Below are 19,286 nucleotides of genomic sequence, written 5' to 3'. Positions count from 1 at the left end.
GCAGTTTGTGGGTTTGCTTGTGTACATGCACAGTCAAGCAATATTGCCTCCTTAGCCTGCTCAGGAAGTCGAGCAACCTGGAGCGCCGCTTGCAGCCGGTCTAAAAACTTTGTGAAGGGCTCACTTAACGATTGCCGTATTTGGACCCATGGAGGCTCCCTTTTATCAAGAGCCCCGATGATGCGTATCGCTTCCTGGGCAGCTTTCGAAGATGCAGCAAAATCGCGCCCCCGCATTCGCTGAGCCTGTGCCTGAGGAGTTGTGAACTGCCCTTCACCCATCAGCTGCTCTAAAGTCACTCCTGCCATGGGATGGTTGGCCTGTTGCGCCTCAATAACAACTTGGGTGCACCGATTCCTCCACTCCTCCCTAAACAATACCATCATCGAGGGGGTCAATACGGCCCGCATCAACTGAATGATATCAAAAGGTGCAAGCGGCGTTGCAAAAACACAGTCTAATAGGACTTGGGTCTCTGGGGAATTTAATCCATGACTTTTCACCGTTGTGACCAATTCTTTCACCAACTTTGCATCTAACGGTTGCCACTCATATCCTCCACCTGGGGCTGCTCGGATAGGAAATGCTTGAATCGGAGGGGCCTGGAATCGCACTCCTTCCAAGACACAATTTTTTGCAATCATCTGCCAATCCATCCCGTTTGCCCTCTCTTTCGGCATTCCCCCTGGCATAAGACTTTCCGCATTTGCCACCACCCCTCTCAATCGGCTGATCAATGCCTCGAGTTCCCTTGAAACCTCGTTAGTCCGTCTTGGAAGCGGGGGCGGATGAGCAACAATCGAGGATCCCTCGTCACCCCCTTCACCCTCACTGCTATCAGAGCTCATGGGGTAATCGTGTACAGGCTCCCTCCACTGTGAGGGAATACCAGTTTGATTTCTCATTGCCCCAGGGATAGGGGTTCCCTCTGGTGGCTCATGTATCACTGACAGTGCCGGGGGAGCCCTACCACCCCCCCTCGATGTCCTGCGCTCCGCTCTCTGTGTGTCCAGCACTCGTCGATCACTGGGATACAATGGGGCGTCCTCAGGTGTTTTGCCTTCTTTTTCTCCTTCCCGCCATCTTCCTTCACGTAGTTCACGATACTGCTGGGATCCCACATCAGCCCCCGGGACCCAATCCAGCAACCTATCAGTCAGCTCCCTTTCCACACATTGTTGCAACTCGCCCCAGGGGTATTGAGGAAGTGGCAGATCCGCCGGTGCAGGAGGTGCCGAAGGTTCCGTGGGCGGCCGCTCTAAACTCCCCACTTGTATCGGGAACACCTTTCCCGACTCCTTTGTTCCCGCTGCACCATAGTCTCCCTGCACCTCCCCTTCCTCCGTTGGCTCAGCCCCCAGTAACAACGGTTCCGTCTGTGTCCCACAGGCCACTCCTTCCCAGCCAGCCTGTGTCCCCTCCGAAACTAAACTTGTTGGCTTTTCGTTCCCAGGAGATTCCTGCCCCATCAGCACACCACGTGCAGCAGGTCGGCGCCGCCTTGCCGCAAACCCCCTCTTAAGCACCCTTGTCGTTACCGACTTTAGTACCTTTATGAGTTCCGCGAGCTCCATCGCTGTTGCCTGATCACGTCGGGGTCACCACTGTGTAGCAAACACTACACATGAAGGTTATCCCCCTAGATCTCCAGCCGACCCGGGCTTTATACCCCCAGCAGTAGGTGTGTCATGTTATAAGGGGCGGAGACAAGGGAGGGTCGACCCTTAACTCTTTCCGTACAGCACGTGATCTTCCGGTCGCCAGCCCTTATCTTTACTACATTTCTTCAATAGGAACAGAAAAAGTAAAACAATATTTGATTTTCTACCTTTATTGCTAGACATATTTCATTGCATCAGAACCATACACAGAGGATCATTTCTACTGTGAATAGTGATCAAATGCAAGGTGGCATCAGTTCTTGGCAGGGTTTTTGGGCACAACTGATTTGCAAACCATAAATATAAATAATGAGTGATGCACTTTATGAATTTACTTTTTAAATACAAGTTCATTTGTTTTCAATGATGTGTATGCATGAACTCCTTCACATTTATAGCAGTATTTGAAATACTGCAATAGATAAAGGACTCAGGAACTACCAGCAGGAATTAGGCCTTGCAGGATCTGGATACCGCCTTTTTTACACTAGGAAATAGTATTACACCATACATCAGTTTCATTTATTTGTGTATCTGTATGGGAAATTATTTTTTTTACATCCTTGTTAGGTTGCCGTGACACTGTTTATGCTAAACATGCCTGTGTGCTTGCTTCCTACCTTCTGTAACAAGAAATAACTCTTCTAGATCAATTCCCACCCAGTTAAACTTCAAGGGTTTCCCAGAGAGTTTGCTGTAGCTTTATAGGTGCAATTGTGCCCTATGCAAGGACTTGTGGGAGAAACCTGTTACTTCAGAGGTATCAGACATCACTCTTCTTTAACTTGCATTCGAAAAGATAACATTGAGGTCAAGAAAGTCCTGCTAGCAAAAAGCCAGCATCAAGGAAAAATCGGGCCCTACATGGCTGACTGCAGCCCAGGCTGTCAGATTTGTCCCCAGGCTGGCACTGGACTTTTACAGAAAGCTTTGAAGGGAGAGACAAAAACTGCCTTTATCCTATCAAAGCCATACCAAGATCTGTTCTGTTTTCCCTTCTGCAAAATCTTTTAAAAGTAATTTTTCTATTAATGTAGAAAAGCTATCCCCATACCCACTACACAGCTGAACACCATTAGTGCATGAGAGCTGCTTTATGTTCCCTTTTCAGGGGGTCACAGGGGTTTGACCTTCCATGATGCCTTCAAAGTTTCTCACTGTAACCTTGCCATAAAGCCTTCTAACTAGGACCTTGCAACTTGAAGACAAAAAATAAATGTGAGGTTTTAGTACTGTGAGGCTGTGCATTTTGTGCAACTCTCCTGTCTTTGCTCATTTCTTATAAATGTAAGATTAAATCAATTTCAGAGACCTAACTGGGAATTTCTACCTACTTCTCTGATGACAAACACTTTGCAAATAGACACCCCCTTGCCTGCACTGTTGGTGGTCTTTGCTTTCTACTGGGCTGGTATTAGGTTGTGACAACAGCTGGTAAATACAACCCGGCCTTACAAGGAATTGCAAAGGTTAGAAAACTGCAGTAACTATGGACAAAGGAGAGAAAATCCAAATTAGAGTTTGCTGCAGATCCTTTCTGAAAAACATTATTTTAGTCCATGGAATCTGCCAGTGACATATCCATTGGCACCACCAAGTTTTGTAAATCTCTGTACAATAATTTCACTTTATTACATGATTACTTAATTGCAAGAATCATGGTATGATCATTTATCCACTAAAATTGTAAACATTTAAAATGAATTAAAAATTGCTAAAGCTTATGTATCTCATATCATTCAGTACAAGGAAATCTAGAGGCTACATTTCCATATTTTCAGACAGGATTTTCCACAGAATCTCCTTAAGCAAGGCAGACTCCGTATATTGGTCCTAAATCAAACTAGTCACTGTTGTTACTACCTTCCTTCAAGTACAGGAATTCATCCATCTAGTGACAGCAGCAATTTCACAGATAAACAAGTCATCTGGGCCTTTATTAAGGTCTGCAAAATGTAATGGGAATCTTTGCACTGATTTCAAGGATCAGCTTCTTTATCACTGACTAGCTGTTTCTAGTGCTGGAAATAACCACAGGAGGAAGTATATTTAAATCGTCTGAGGCTTCACCTATACTTGCAAAGAAAAGAGGACCACAGGGCAATTCCTGTTGCTGAAGCCAAATGGCTCAAACTGATTCACAGCCATACCACATCGAGCTGGTCCTCTAAAGCAGACTGCCATATTCATATATACATAGCACTTAGTCTATACTAAGTGGTCTATATATACCATGTAGGTAGTATATACCTATACACATGAGGTGCCCTGCTGATTCTAAGATAATATTTCCTATGCTTTCTTAAAATTAAATACCTGAAATAACGTGGAGGTTTTGTTGCAGATCATCAGAGTGGTATTTTTATAGCATGAAAACTGAGAATGGATGTAAGTGCAGCTGAACGTTGTATGAACTGGCCATGTAGATCCATCTGGGTTGGCACGGGAACCCTAACTTTTCTGTGGTCATCTCCAAGTATCTAAATGACTTGGAAAAAGCATGCTGAATCATGTATCTTTTGGGAGTAGGACTTATACACAGCATTTTCCTGATCCAAGAATGATATAGCTGATCAATGCAAAAAAAAAGAGCAAAAGATCAATTTTTATGCCCTAAGAAAATAATTGACCAGTTCAGTCTATATTTTGAACAGAAGAGAGTGCTTACCCATATCTGAAGCAAAGTTGGTCCAGTCCCGTAACTTTGACTTAGATCAGAAGTGCATAGATGCAAAGTCAAGGAGGTGACTGACTACCCCCTAATGCTAGCAAATGCAAAAAAAAATTCTAAAATCTCTAAAACAAGTTGGCTACCAAACTGCTGTTTTCCATCATTGTTATTTCTGTCCCTAAAAATTAAATTTATAAATAGTGACTAATGGATAAACCAAAAACATGCATACAGAAGACTAAAATCAGCTTACATTGACATGGACAGACTGTAAAAAGAATCAGCTGAAAACCAGCATTAGGGGAATTAGACCTGAGAGTCTCTAACTCTGTTATTTAGCCAACATGTTTCTTCCAGTGACGCTGGTGTGAAACTGGTCAAAGAAAGAGGTATCAACTATTTCTTTCAATCTTTGTACCTGATTTTTTGCTGGCCTTTACCTTGTGTGGTAATCGTTGTGTAAAGCAGTAACAAAATATTGCCACATACAAAGTTTTTTCTGTTAATATAACACTTTTCTCTCTCTAAGTAGGAGTGAAGCAGTTATTCAAAGAGAATGCATTTTGTACATGGGAATTACAGCTGCATTGCTGCTGTGAAATGGAACAACATTAATCCATTCCTTGGCAACAATCACAGTGAGAATAAGAAATGGTGCAGTAAACATATGTAACCTATTCCTCCTACAAACTAAAGAATATCTCCTTAGAGTCCTTCTTGGATGCTGCAATACAGAGATGTTTCAGCAATCCTGTCCTTTGTGAAATATTGCAGGACAAAGAAACATAATCAAAGGGCTTCCATATTTAACTTTCAAATATATTGGTTACCCTATCTCTGTGCTCATTCCAAATGATTTGAGTAGCTTGAGGACAACAAAGCATTGTTTGGATGTATGGCTCTGAAATATCTCTGATTACACACACTGTAGCCTTTAAAAAATGAAAAACATGCCTGCTGCCAGACCTAGCCTTGATTGTTTTTCCTTTCAATCTGGCCATAAGATGCTAGGGCAGAGAAACGGGAGAGGGTGAAATAGTGATTCTGTTCCCAGCTCTGCCCTGTCCCCCTGAATTGTCTTGCTTGCTCCAAGCACAATGGTCAGTGGTAGGTAAGTCAGAATGCCCTTAAGCTGCCCTCAAAACCAGATTTACTGCCCTTACCAGCAATAAACGTTGATGTAGAGGCCAAGGCATTTTTTAGACTAATGTGTGATGCACTTTATCCCTTGGGGATACCAACATCCCCGTAAGTTGACTTGGGTGTCGTTACACCATGTCCTGGTTTAGCAAAACATCAGAGGGAAACAGGCAGGCAAAGAGCAGCCAGGAAGGTGGGGAGGCCTGAAAATACCAGTTGTCTCTTGTCCCAGGCACAGCTCTACAACTGAAATGCAAATACAGCTAATGAGCAAAAACCAGAGACAATAAAAAAAAAATCCATTCACTTCAATGGAGACAGGATTCTGACTTTAAAATTGATGTAAATTTATAAATTTAAACAGAGCTACGACTCTTCAGCTGCTTTAACATTGCAGGTAATTAAATTAATGTGCAAACATTATGTGATATGAATCACTCAAGATAATAAGCAAATCCAGGTCAATTTAAATGAATCAGTTTGTAAACACTTATGTTTAGCAAAACAAAAATCCCTGAAATTAAAAATCAATTCTAGAATGATTTACTAACTGAAGTAATAACTTTTCTGTGTACATGAACATCGTTCCTGTGGTTTCACTTGTATATTTAAGCTTGATCAGGACCAAAATATGTTGAGGCCTTTAATACATTTTATGTTTAAAAACAAAATTTTGAAATTATTTATTATTCCTAAATTCAAAAAGCATACTGAACTGAATGTTCCTTGCAGTAAAATACACTGATTATATACCTGTATTACAACAACTTCATTTTTCAAGTTAATACAAGTAAATGCTTTAGAAAAATCATAAAAGCAGTAACTTATTTTCAGACTGGCAATGTGAATAACAAGTTCTGTCCCAAATTAAATGATAAAAAGTTAACTAGGCTAACTTTATTTTTTTATTTTTTTCTTAATTTGAAGCAAATTTAATTAGAATACTATGGATAGTAAAATGAGATTCATGTTTGGGGTACTAAATTTAAAGTTCAATATATTATTTTGAGCAGTATTTTTTCTCTTTATCTGAACAGGAACATTTAAATTGCTAATTCCATGGCAGCATTCTTATTTGACAGAATCCAGAATTAAACTTGGATGAACATGAAGAAATCTGCTTTCATTAACAGATATCCAATTAAACTGTCCAGTTTCTTAGGACCCTGAATGATGATAGCACATTAAGGCAGTAATTATTCACTGAAAGTGATTCTGACTAATGTCATCCTTGGGAACATGCGTCTCTGCCGCCATTCTGTGTGAGTAACGTCCCTCATTGCTCAGGGGTTTTGTCACCCTTCCAAGCTCCCACCTTATCGCAGGAAGCATATCATGGCAGCTGCCCATGTGCTGCTTCTCAGACGTGTCCATACATTTCCCTGGTGCAGAGTGGCAATTCTTCTTAATGAAGAGAACTAAATATAGATTTCCAGTCATGCTGAATGGGAACATGAGGTGAACACACAGCTCAGAAGACTCCAGATATTTATGTACTATATGTATTATGGAAACACTTGAGGTCAGTTGCTGAGGTAAATGGCTTTTTGTGCAGGTAACTGTAAAAATAAAATGAGACAAAAATCCATGCTGCAAACCCACAGGAACCTAAGCAAAATGGGGAGAGGTTGAGAGACTGTTTTACCCAGGAAATAAGTCAGCATGGCATTCAGGTGGGAGATGGGGTAGGCAGCAGGAGAAATGAGACACCTTGCCTAATACTTCAGCCACATTGGAGCAAAACTAAAGCTTACTTGTAATAAGCAGATAATAAATTCCCTAAATTCCAATTTAAGTATATTTCTGGTGTGATTTTTTTCAAACCAAGTTAAGTGTTTTAGGAGCGCAAGCTCCATTGCAATTCAGACATGAGCCTGATCATGCTCCTAGAAATCAGAAGTTCTTTTATTCCAAGAAAAATGTAGTTACAGTACTGTAAAAATTGTAAGAGATAAGAATCAGCTTCTGACATTTTGCTGTGAACTCAGACATGATTCCTTGCATATGTACTACCTGCTAATTATCTTAATTCTCTTTTCATTAGGTACATCTATCCACTTGCTAATCACACTCTTTCCACTTTTCACCTCACATTTTTCTTCAGAAGCATTAATGTGGAAAAAAAAAGTCCGGTTTAAAACAAGGTTTTGTATTCATACAAGGATCATTGCAGGAAATTCTGTGGCTGAAGTTGAATAAGAGATCAAACCAAATGATTGCAATGGTAACCTCTGACACCAGGCACTCAGCTGAACTCCCAGTGTAAGTGTGGTGTTAACTCCAGCATTGCATACGATGATGTGTGTATATGAGATGAGAAGAAAAATCTAATGCTTGGTGGTCAGCAGGATCCTTTAGCCTCCCGGCTTTTCTTCAGAGTTTTTGAAAGCAGAATCTCTGTCAACTGGTGTATAAAGAGCTATGCTTCATATAGGTGAAGCTTTTAAAGTTGTTTCAGGATAAGACACTGACACAAGAAAAACCACCTTCTGTCTGCTGAGGCCATTGTGGATTTTGCCTATAAGGTTATTTCTTGAGGTAAAACAAAGCAGCTGGCAGGAGATGGTGTACAGCATCTTTTTAATTTTCTGAGACTGCTGGGAAAATGTAAGGGAGTTCTTAGGGTAGGGAAATTGTTCCCAGAGCAGTGTAATGGGAGATCATCAGCACGTCCCAGCACACACAAAGGAAGATGGGTTAGTATCTGTTCTGGAGCTCCACAGTGTGCAAGCTAAGAGTCCTGGGTACTGGCAATCAGGAATGGAGATGGATCACAGTGTGCATGCGAAGAGTCTTGGATACTGGTAATCAAGCACGGAGATGGATATTTTGATTGGAGGGCACATATGAATAGCAGTAAAATTAAGTGTGTTTTCTTCCAGTGCTTTGAATGTGAACAGACTGAAGAATCTATTTACGTTCTTATTAGCTTCAATATTTCACATAGTAGAAATGAGGCAGAAATAAAGTAGAAATTTTAAATAAGATTATTAATTCATTTTTTTGAAATATATGTTCCACTCAACTCATTTAATCTATCTGTGCCTTGATTCTCCATAAAAGTTTTAAAAGCACAAATATATGATAGTGATTAGGACTTAATATATTGAGATAGAAATATATGCTTACATAAGCAATCTCACTGAAGCCAATGAACTTAAAATTATGTAAAAAAAAAAAAAAAAAAAAATTGCATTCCCCTGAATGCAAAGGTATTTTAGACTCCGTAGCAAGGCTCTCCTACAAGACACAAATTGCATCTGGAATAGGAATATTCTTCCAAAGGAGAAGCAGGTATGAGTGTTAGGGTCTCACTTCTACAGCGACTGTACTACCTCTCCTTTTGAGCTATACCAACGTGTTTGCATTGAAATCCACAGGGTGGCACCAGTACATGCTAAATTAGCTACAAGGAATATTTGACCTGCGGTATTTACATCGCAGACTCCTGTGCTGGAAAAAGTGGATGCTGTCAATTCCTGAATGTGTAGGATTTTGGCCATCAAGTGTCCTTAGCAGTCTGAGGTTCAGAGCACTGTTCAGGTACATAACAATGTTTCAGACATATTTGTTATAAGGGCAGCTTCCATGGATTTTGAAAACCAAACAATGAATGGCCCGTTTTCCTAGGGCTGTTAGATTAATAGTTATTAAAGGGTAATTGCACTTCAGTAATTCATTAATGTATTTTCAATGAGTCATATGCTGGAGTAAAAGGGATAAGGTAGAGACCAAGAAAAGATATTGTCTAATATTTGTTGGGCTGTGAACATTTCTAACAGCATGTACTATATGGTCAAACATTTTTTAAATGGGGATCATCCACCCTAATGCTGGAATGATGAAGGCATGTTGAGGTGATCAGTGCACACCAAGACCTGAGTCTTGGCAGGAGTGAGCTGCTGTCAGGAGACACTTTTATATTTCACACTGCTGTTGCAGAACTTCACAGCAGACAATTTTGCTTATTATGTGGCTGATCAATTGTTTCTATTATTGCGTTATCACCTGAAAATCCTGCTGCTATATAAAGTGCCAGCCTTGTGCTACTGAAGTGTATTGGTGTCAACTAATGGATGTCTGGATAAAAAAAAAAAGTCATTTTACAGCAGGTATAATTTACCTGCATATGGTTATCCCCCGCTGCTCTTGCTCAGCAGAAGAGCCATGGCAACTCTGCCTATGTCAGTCTCAGGTCTGTTGGTACTCAGCAGAACCCACCATCTCCTGCCAGGAGTCTTTGAGGAGTCAGAGACATACTGACATCCCTTCATCAGCTTTTGGATAACAGACGGATAGAGAAACTGGATGGCAGTGTAAGCAAATAAAGCAAATGGAAGAAATGAAGGGATTAGGACAGTAGCTGGAGATCAACAAACTTCAAAATGGGATTGGAGATGTTATCTAATTCACGTTTTGTGAGAAAATCATCAGTGATCAGACAATTCAGCAAATCATCAAAGTAATCCTGTTTCTTCATTGCATCAGATAGGAAATTTCAAACAAAACACACCCTTTCAAAAAGCCCCAAACAAATAAGTTTTAACATTTAGTGACAAAGATAAGATTTTCCTTATGTCATGTCATTCATAGTGAATTGGTTGCGTTCAAAATTATAGATTTCAGTAGATACCTGTGGTTCTTGTTGTGCATTAATTTACCATCGCCTGCCATATCTGTTTTGTTCTGAGCTTCCTCTCAGTCTCTGCATAGCCTTGTGTTTTATCTTTGAAATACAGCAGGAACTGGGATTTTTAAATTGTACCTTTAACTCTCCTATTGAATTGCTCAGACGCCTTGATCCAATCATTCATTCTCTCGCTCCTTCAGTTTTCTTACCTATAAAATGCATATAATACTTATTATTTTCTAAAGTGCTTTAAAGTCCTTTCATGAAAAGCAACTAAGTGCAAAATACTACTGCAGAATGCCAGAAATGCCAGCTAGGAGTCATCAGTAAGCACCAAACATGAAAAACCACCAATGATCATGCCAGAGGTAAAAAGTTACCTGAAGTATAAGGAAAATTTATGAAATTGTTAATATATTTAAATTAGGACTTAACTTATTTGTGACTCAATAGCACCAATGTCCAGCAATACCATTATTTTCATGCTTAATCTTATATTTTAAAAGGTCACAGCAAACAAACAAAAAAAACACGCCAAGCTTGCACGGAGAGAAAAAGGATAGAAGAGATTTGTGCCACATTTTCTACTTATAGAGGAATTCCTGAATAGTCTAATGATAGGGACAGAAAAGAAAATAAAAGAAAGCCCATTTTCAAGGCAGTGAAATTTATCCTGAAAGATCCTCCTGAAAGAATGGTGAAGATTGGGTAATATAGCAACAATTTCCCAGCCACAAAGGCACAGTAACTATTGTGTTAGATGAAGACCACCATAATTCAAAAAAACTTGGTCACATCAACAATGGAGCATAGAAATATTCAGAGAAAACACAGCTATCCTAATCTCCTTACAAGCCACAGACAATAGCAACTGCTATAAATCAGTAAGGCAGAATAATCAGTCAGAAGGAAATCTCCGCTGCCTTGATGTTCTTCTGACACAGCAACATCTTTTCACCTGTAGACAAAGACTCCACTCATACATCTTTCTGGGCTTCAGAGCCTTGATGTTCTTCTGACACAGAAACATCTTTTCACCTGTAGACAAAGACTCCAGTCATACACCTTTCTGGGCTTCAGAGCCATTGTAAGCTGGGCCTTCACAACAGTGAGAAGTTTCTTTCATAAATCACCTTCCTTAAACTATGGCATAATTTGTGGCTCTCATAAGAAAGCTCCTAAAAATAGAGAGAAGTGATATAATTTGATGGAAATCGTTATAATTCAGAGATTAACTGGAAGAAAAGGAAGGTTGTATAGAATTCTTGACTGTCCTTCCCAGTTTATGTTTTGTGTAATCCATTCTTGCATAATGTTTTCAAATCAGTGCAATATTGTTTTGGATGTCTTATTAATAGGACACCAGATTTAATTTCCTTACATGAAACTGTATTCCACATTTTTCTATGTCTTTTGCTGATTTTCTTCCAGCTTCTAGTATGAAAAATAATAAATGGCAATATAATAGAGGCCAAAAATCATGGCAATAAAAATAGAATCATTGTCATCACCAAACCAGAAGTTTGGACCAAGATATTAAAAGAACAACTCATGAGATTCCAAGCCTATGAACTTCATGCTACCATTAGAATCGAGGGTAGACAGTGCAGCTATATTTTAGACATTTAAACCTGATATAAACATCTTCTCAGTCATTTCTATTTTGGTGTACATCGTTGACAAGAATCACAATAGTAAGGAATGTCAAAATTAGAAAAAATCAAAATTTTTCAAAAATGAAAAAAAAATCAAATTTGCTTTTGCTTATGTCTCAGCTTTCCCCCTAAAAGCACCACAGATACTTGCCTAATTGTTTGTAGTGCTTCATATTCTATTCTGCAATTCCTAAAATGATCACCTTTGTGATTTTATCAATCCCTTCCTTTTAGAGGATGATAATTAGGCCTGATTTTCAGAAATATTATGCAGCCAGAGCTCTAATTTACTGTAGCATGAGTGACAGGAATTCGGTGTCAAGTCTTAGACATCTCATGACACACACCCAATATTAAAGAATGAAAAGCAATGGATGTTAATGAAAATATACATCTTAATTCAATATCTATTTCTCTAAAATTGAGATTTTTCACACTGATAATCTGTAAAAATTGTCTGTGAATAAATATATATTTACATTTAGAAATTATGTTTAGGGTTATTTAAAGTTTATTAAGCTTATGTAATTCCTTTGTGTCAGTCATTATATACTAAGAGCTAACACTATGTTAGTCTTTATATACTAACAGCTATGTTACTTGTCTCTTAGATCAGGGATAATTGGGAAGCAATGAATGTTCCTAGTGCCTTGCTGAAGAGCTTTCTCTAGCTAAAACCAGTCTTCTCCAGCTTTTCTGTGGAGGTTAGAAAATGCTTGAGCAAATAAATAAAAAAAACCCAAACCACCAAATATTAACACTTAGTCTTAAAACCTACCAATTCAATGGTAGGTTGAATTCAAAATAAATCACAGGAAAAGGATGGTTGGGTAGGCAAAAGTAATGCAGCACCTATTTCACAGAACACAGTGAGTCTGTTTTGCCAGACTGGCTTCCTTGCCTCTAGGATGCCCAACTATTCGCGAAGGCCCCAGGTGCTATAATTTCCGTGCACTGTTCCATGCTCGGTGTTAAACTTGCCGACCACACTCTCAGGTCTAGGCTTTAGACAAAGTTAGAGGAAGTTAAAATGGGTTTTGTCTCTCTCTCCTAGTAATGTGATGAACAGAATACAGTGTAGGTATTCAGATAAGAAAAGAAGTTTCAAGTATTTTATAGTATTAGTTGCATATTTTAAATTAACAATCAGCAATAGACAATATATAAGTGAATGTAGGACAAAATATTCCTGTTCTAGAATGAGACAGTTTAATATTATGTAATAAACACAGTTCCAAGGTGATAATTTACAGTACTATTCAGAAACCAATATTGTATGCAGCTTCACATAATATACACACGTGCCCGTGTCTTATGAAAGCCTCAGAGAAAAATCCTTGATGTTTCATATTAATATTGCTGACATGAGTTTAAAACAAATGTAATAGCCCATTTTGTGCCCCTCAACGCACTTTGCGTACAATTTGAAAATAACATCTTACTACCTCATTTCTGTTGAAATCAGAGCAAAAGAATGCATCTACTTCAAGTATTTGAATATACTCAGTGTTTATTTAAAATCATTAAACTAGTACTATCAGAACCCTGCTTTGATTTTCCAAAACCCAAAACTTCCCTATGTCAGAAACCCTCACTTTAAGTAATTTAACTAGGAATACATGTCTACTTTTCTGCTAAGTAATGCTGGAGGACTTACAGTTCCCCTATGCTAAAGAAGAAAACCTTCCATCTAACTTCATTTATTTCTAGTTACAATCTTACATAAAAGAAAAGGACCCCTATTAAATTTAATTAGAGATTTTTATTTGATTTCAATCAGATCAAGATACTGGGCACAACATTCAGCTGGCAGGTATTACTGTAGCAACAGCTGCTTGATGATCTGGCCCAATTTGTATCTTGACTGCATTTTTTGTTCAATCAGCCATGATACTGTCAGCCAAAAGTATTCATGGCCAAACAGACGTTTTTAATGCCACCCATCAGTTAATCTTATGCCAGCTAAACAAAGCAAATAGCAGGAACTATAACCTTTGTCTTTCTTTCTTTGTTTCTTAACTCTAGAAAGTCAAATGGTAGAGAATGTTTTACCTCCATACTGGTTTGTTCCCACATTTGGCTTTTTTCTGCTATAAATTCGATTGTAAAAACAGGTGAGTGGTCTTCTGATAGAATAGCTAGTTTCTGGGTTTGGTTCTTCTTAGTTCTAATATCCCTAACTTTTTTCTTCCCATGGAAATCAGATTTAAAAACACAAAATACATAGAAACATATAATATGGATGTCTAAAAAGCTGCTTCAGGATAACAACCAACCTATAAATAATGGGATTTAGAAAAAAGCATTTCCAATGGGCCAGTTATTTGATAACTCTTTACTCTAAAATCTGTTTTTAGATAGAGGCTATTAAATTAAGATAGCTAATGGATTTGTTTGAGGAAACATCTGTGCTCTTTCTTAAAGGAAAACTACAGAACACACTGTTCAGTCAGCTGGGAGCCTGTTTTTGAAGACGGTGCTTAAAACAACAAAATGTCCTTCCGAAAAAAATTGAGTCTGCTTCTGAGCCAAAGCCTCACTGAAGCTGATGAAAGAACCTGTAGGGACATTAATGCTCTGGGACTTCAGCCCTGTCTCTTACAACTCTTCAGGGGACCTCCAAGAGTTGTTCGTTTAATTGTAGGGGTTTTCTGCCATTGTATGCATGATAGCAGTTTTTCTTGTGCTCCCAAACCTCCCTTCTTGCCAAGTCATGTCCCTTTTAATTCCAAAGATAGCAGAACTCCATTTCTTCTGAAACAGGACAAAATCTACCATGTTTTTAAAGATTTCACTGCTTTTATGCAAGAATTCTTTGAGCATACTACATCATTGTATTTGCTACCAACTTGTACCTTGCCAATCCCTCTGTTTCAGCATGATCTTTTATCTTTTCTGTGTAGATTGATAGACTATTACTATCCTAAATATTTGGCTTTATGAAGACCATTAGCTGTAATAATGAAATTACAGTTAAAAATCATGCAGCCTTGCCTGAGTGTTGCATGGTTAGGTCTAGTTGTAACACCTTAAGCAATAACAACATGTCAGGTGAGAGGCTCTTTTTTGTTTCTCCTGTTCTCACTAATGTATATGAATCTACAGGGTTTTTACCAGCATTCAAAAACAGACAAGTATTTGCAGAATGAGGAAGGTATTCCAACCAGATTAAAATTGCAACTGGCCTCTCCCAGGGTAGAAAAATGACAAGTTTTTTTACTGAAGCAATGTTTGTACTACATGCTTCAGTTAATTACAAGTCATCCAAAAGACTAAAAATACAGCAGTTATGAAACTTTTCTTAATCCCTTGGAACTATGCTGAACAATGCAGTGCTGACTCCCTTGCTAGATTACTGGAAGGCAAATATTAAATTCCAGCAAAGAAGCAATTACTAAATCCATGTTTGTAATTAATTCACTACTGATTAGTTCTGACATGCAAGTGGTCTGACAGGGTCTAAAAAGGCAGTTAAAATAAAAGAGAGGAAAAAATATTTGTGGCTAGTGTAAAATGACATTTGTTTCTGTTATGAGCAAAACCAATGCCGTAAAATTAATGCTGATTATTTTTTGAGATGGCAAGATTTGGAAGTCTGCACTTCTCCCATCCTAAACATTTTAGAGAGATGTCTTGCATTACTTTCAATGCTTTCATTATAGACACCATACTGTATATCAGATCCTAGCCCGGTGAAAATCATTACAGATCTATTGAAGATTGTTTTCTTCATATTACAGCAGCTATAGATGTGATTTTTGTTTATTGACAGATTTATTATGAGTAATCATTCAAAAAAAAGTTGTGCTTTTCACCATTATTTCTCAGCAACAGTGCTAATTAAAACGTTTAAGTAATCCAGTTGTTCAGCTTGTATTTTTAAGTGACGAACAAAATGTCTGTAAGTGTTAGTACTGGAAGTCAACAGCTGTAAATGTTCTCTGTGTTAGCATAAATTACCTGGTGAATATCAATGAATACATCTGCAGAAATAAGACTGCTGCAGAGATATTTTAATATCTCACACTAATCAATTAAAAAAATGTAAACAGCTCCAAAATTAGACTCTGTAAATCATAGCACCTCAGTGAGAAATAAACTATGAGTTCCAGTTTTTCATTCAGAGGGAAAGAAAAGATACATTTTAATTTCCTTTAACACTGTCACTCTTTTTGCTTCCTCTTCTGAAATCTTCCTACTCATTAAAACCACTTTGTGATCTTTACGTAAGAATAAACTGCTCCTGAGGCAGAGACAAAGAGTCAGTATAGGTATGCGGATTTAGATATCCTGTTTGCTTTCATCTGGCAGCTCCAAAGACATTCAGCAGCCAGGTATGCTTGCTTTCTTTTCTCATTGGCCCCTGTGTCTCAACATGACTCCAGTTTGACTTTGGATCTGCACTATTCAAAAGTGAAGACATAGAACAGCAGCATGGAGAGAATTAGAAATAAAATCACTGATTACACTATTGGTCAGCCACTCTGTTAAAACTAAGGTACTCTTCCATTTGGAATTAAATCACTGAACGTGCATTGCAATGAGGTGAAAGGTCTGACCGAAACACAGAAAAGGTACAGAAATTTTGAGTTCAAGGTGTGCAAGCGAAGAGAAAGGAACCTCAAGATCGGTCAGGAAAAACTGTGATGGTGAAAGGGAGAGAGAGCACAAAAAGTCTGCAGACCTGTTTCTAATGGCTATTGTCTGTATCACCATCATGCCTGCCATCCTAACCTTGAGCAGGACTGAAGGGATGGAGCTCTTTTTTGAAAACTTAACTTTTTTTAACTTTGGACTTTTAGTCCAAAGGGACTAAAGAAAGGAATAGTTCTTACAACATCAGCACTCTGAATGAGGATTAATAGGGTAAGACCGTATTTGTCAGCCAAAATATAAAGCAGTAATCAGAAGGTGAAGCACAGATAAAGGGGCAAGGCTGGATCTTTGAGTAGCTGTGGGCAACGAATATGCAAGTTTTAGACAAAGTTCAATGGTGACAATCTTGAGTGATGATGGGCCCGAGCAGGAGGCTAGGTTATGGGTACGAGAGGCAGGCACCACAGTGGGAGCTGAGCTGTTTGTCTACTGCAAATAAGAAGGAATGAGGACAGCTGAAAGCTTTGTTACAACCTCTAGCTGTTCAGTAAACACCATGGACAGACCAAAGGCAGGCTTAGGAGCTGAGTTGTCAGAGGACACACTGCTTTTCCATGTGCTTTGCCACATCAAATGCCCATTTGTCAATGACCCCATGTCTTTGCACAGTGTAATACCCATGCCAGTTCTGGAAGTCATCTTTCCTATCTGGACTGCTTGCTAAATACATCTTTCATGATACCATCATGAAGTGAGTTAAAGTTAATATTTAAAAAACATTGGTAACAGCAACTTACAGGATTACTCCTGTGTCCTCTCTTCTCAGTATCTGCCTTTTAGACTCGAAGCTCTTAAAATGAATATTTCTCTTATTTTCAACAATGTAAAGGACAAATATTGTCATATATGCTATCATTTAAATAGTAAGATTTAACAATTGGTTCCTTCTTCCAGAAACGCAAAAAATTTTTGCAGTGAACATCTTGCCTGCAATTATTTTTCTTGTAGATACCGCTTCTCCATAGCCAACTCTAAAAAAAGCACCCTTTCTTCCATCAGTGGTCAAATGAATTTATGTGAAAAGGTAGCATCAGGAATGCATTGAGTATAATTTAGCTATCTGTAAAAAGCAAGAGCAACAACATCTTAGTACTCAGTTCATCACAGCTTGCCTACCCATGGTCCATGTGCTGCACCTAAGACTACCATATGATTTGAAGACTGATCTGAGACAGTAATGAAATAACTTCTGTATATCTTTCCTTCCTACTGTGTATTTCTATAAACAGAAAAAATAAATATGGTAAACAGTGCTGTTGGAATCACTGTATTCATGCATGAATCTTCACTTTTTAGATGATGCTAAACACTTGAATATTCAAGTTGGACGTCATTAGAATTAAAAAGTCAGGAAGAAATACTTTTGTGAATATGAACCTAACCTTATTGAAAGCATTTCTTAATTAATATTCCATCAGCTGTTTGATGGTAACTTGCAAGCTAAATTAGCTGATCTGAATGTAATTAAACCTTTTGTAAATGGAATGCACCTGTACACTGTCATGACTGTCTCTACAAGGAGGAGTCACTACAACAATGCACAAGAAAACGTACTTCATTCTCACTCCTATGTTCTCTCAGTTGGATACTCTTTGTGAGTAATGAATAGTTATAATAAAATAATCATTATTTTATTTTATTCTTATGTGGACAGGGTCTGTTCATTAGGGTGACACTTAAGTGGTCTGACTCAGCATAAAAAATTGACTAAAATTGACTCAAAAAAATTACACAAAAATTTTTTAGACTTGAAGACTTCTGGGTCTGTTTGCCATTGGGAAATAAATAAAATAGTAGCTTTCTCAGTCCTACACTGGTATGTTATACTACCACCACAAATGAAGGAAAAACATTTTTCTTTTACAAGATCATAGCATCATTTGCTATTTAAAATTATAGATGCTTTGTTTCCTGACAGCTTTGTGAATCAGAGGGATCTGATGAGAAAAAATGGCTTATTTTTGGATTCATCCCCACTCGACTGGGTAGATGGCTCATCTGTCAGGCTACTAAACTGCTACAGCAAATAAGATGCTGCAAATTATATGTTGAGCAAAAGAGAAGTAGATGCTGCATTACTAGAATCGGTTGGCATGTAGCTTGTAAAGGATCTGCTGACCTCTATAAGCACTGAAGATGACCCTGCAGCAGCCACAGTGACCTCTGAGAGGGATTTCTTGACAACTAACGTGATAACAACTACAGTTAAGCTAAGATCTATGCATGTGAATCGTAGCTTTTATTTTTTTACTGTTTGATGTTTAAAAAAAATCCAACATTTCACAACAGCAGGATTCATAGCAGAGCGTGCAAACTGGGGTTGTCATTGCCTATTAACTGACACAACACTTTTACAATTTTATACAGCATTGCTCTGATTATGCAGAAACAGAGTGCTTTTATGCCTCGTACATCTGCTTAGAATCAACTGCAGTTCAGAACAATAATGAGCCTTGGGTCTTGCCATGAATTGTCCATACTGACCAGAGATTAAACAGTGTGTTAGTGAAACAAAGGGAAGCAGCAAACGTCCAATAAATCAGTGAGAAATTCAGGTTGACCTTGGCAGGCTTCGATTCATTGCTGAAAACCAATGCTAGATAATACTGCAAATATTTTTCTGTGAACTTTGTCTTAATTTTTCCTCCTTTTTTTGCCATTATTTCCCTTTAGTGTTACTTTCTGAAAATCCGACAGTCAGTGAGATTACTATGGTGAGTGCAACCCGCAAGAGGAAAGAAGACATTGAAGGATATTTTCAGAAACTTCATTTTAAAGTCAGCATTAATGTGACCATTTGCATATGAAGCTTGACTCACAATGACTGTACCAGTGAGTTATGTGAACCCTGTGCCCACTGACACTGCTTACAT

The sequence above is a fragment of the Nipponia nippon genome, unplaced genomic scaffold (assembly GCF_047370975.1).
Source record: "Nipponia nippon isolate SJK-2023a ecotype South Korea unplaced genomic scaffold, ASM4737097v1 scaffold_10, whole genome shotgun sequence".
Lineage (NCBI taxonomy): Eukaryota > Metazoa > Chordata > Aves > Pelecaniformes > Threskiornithidae > Nipponia > Nipponia nippon.
The sequence above is the reverse complement of the archived record's forward strand: the minus strand, read 5'-3'. Positions refer to the sequence as shown.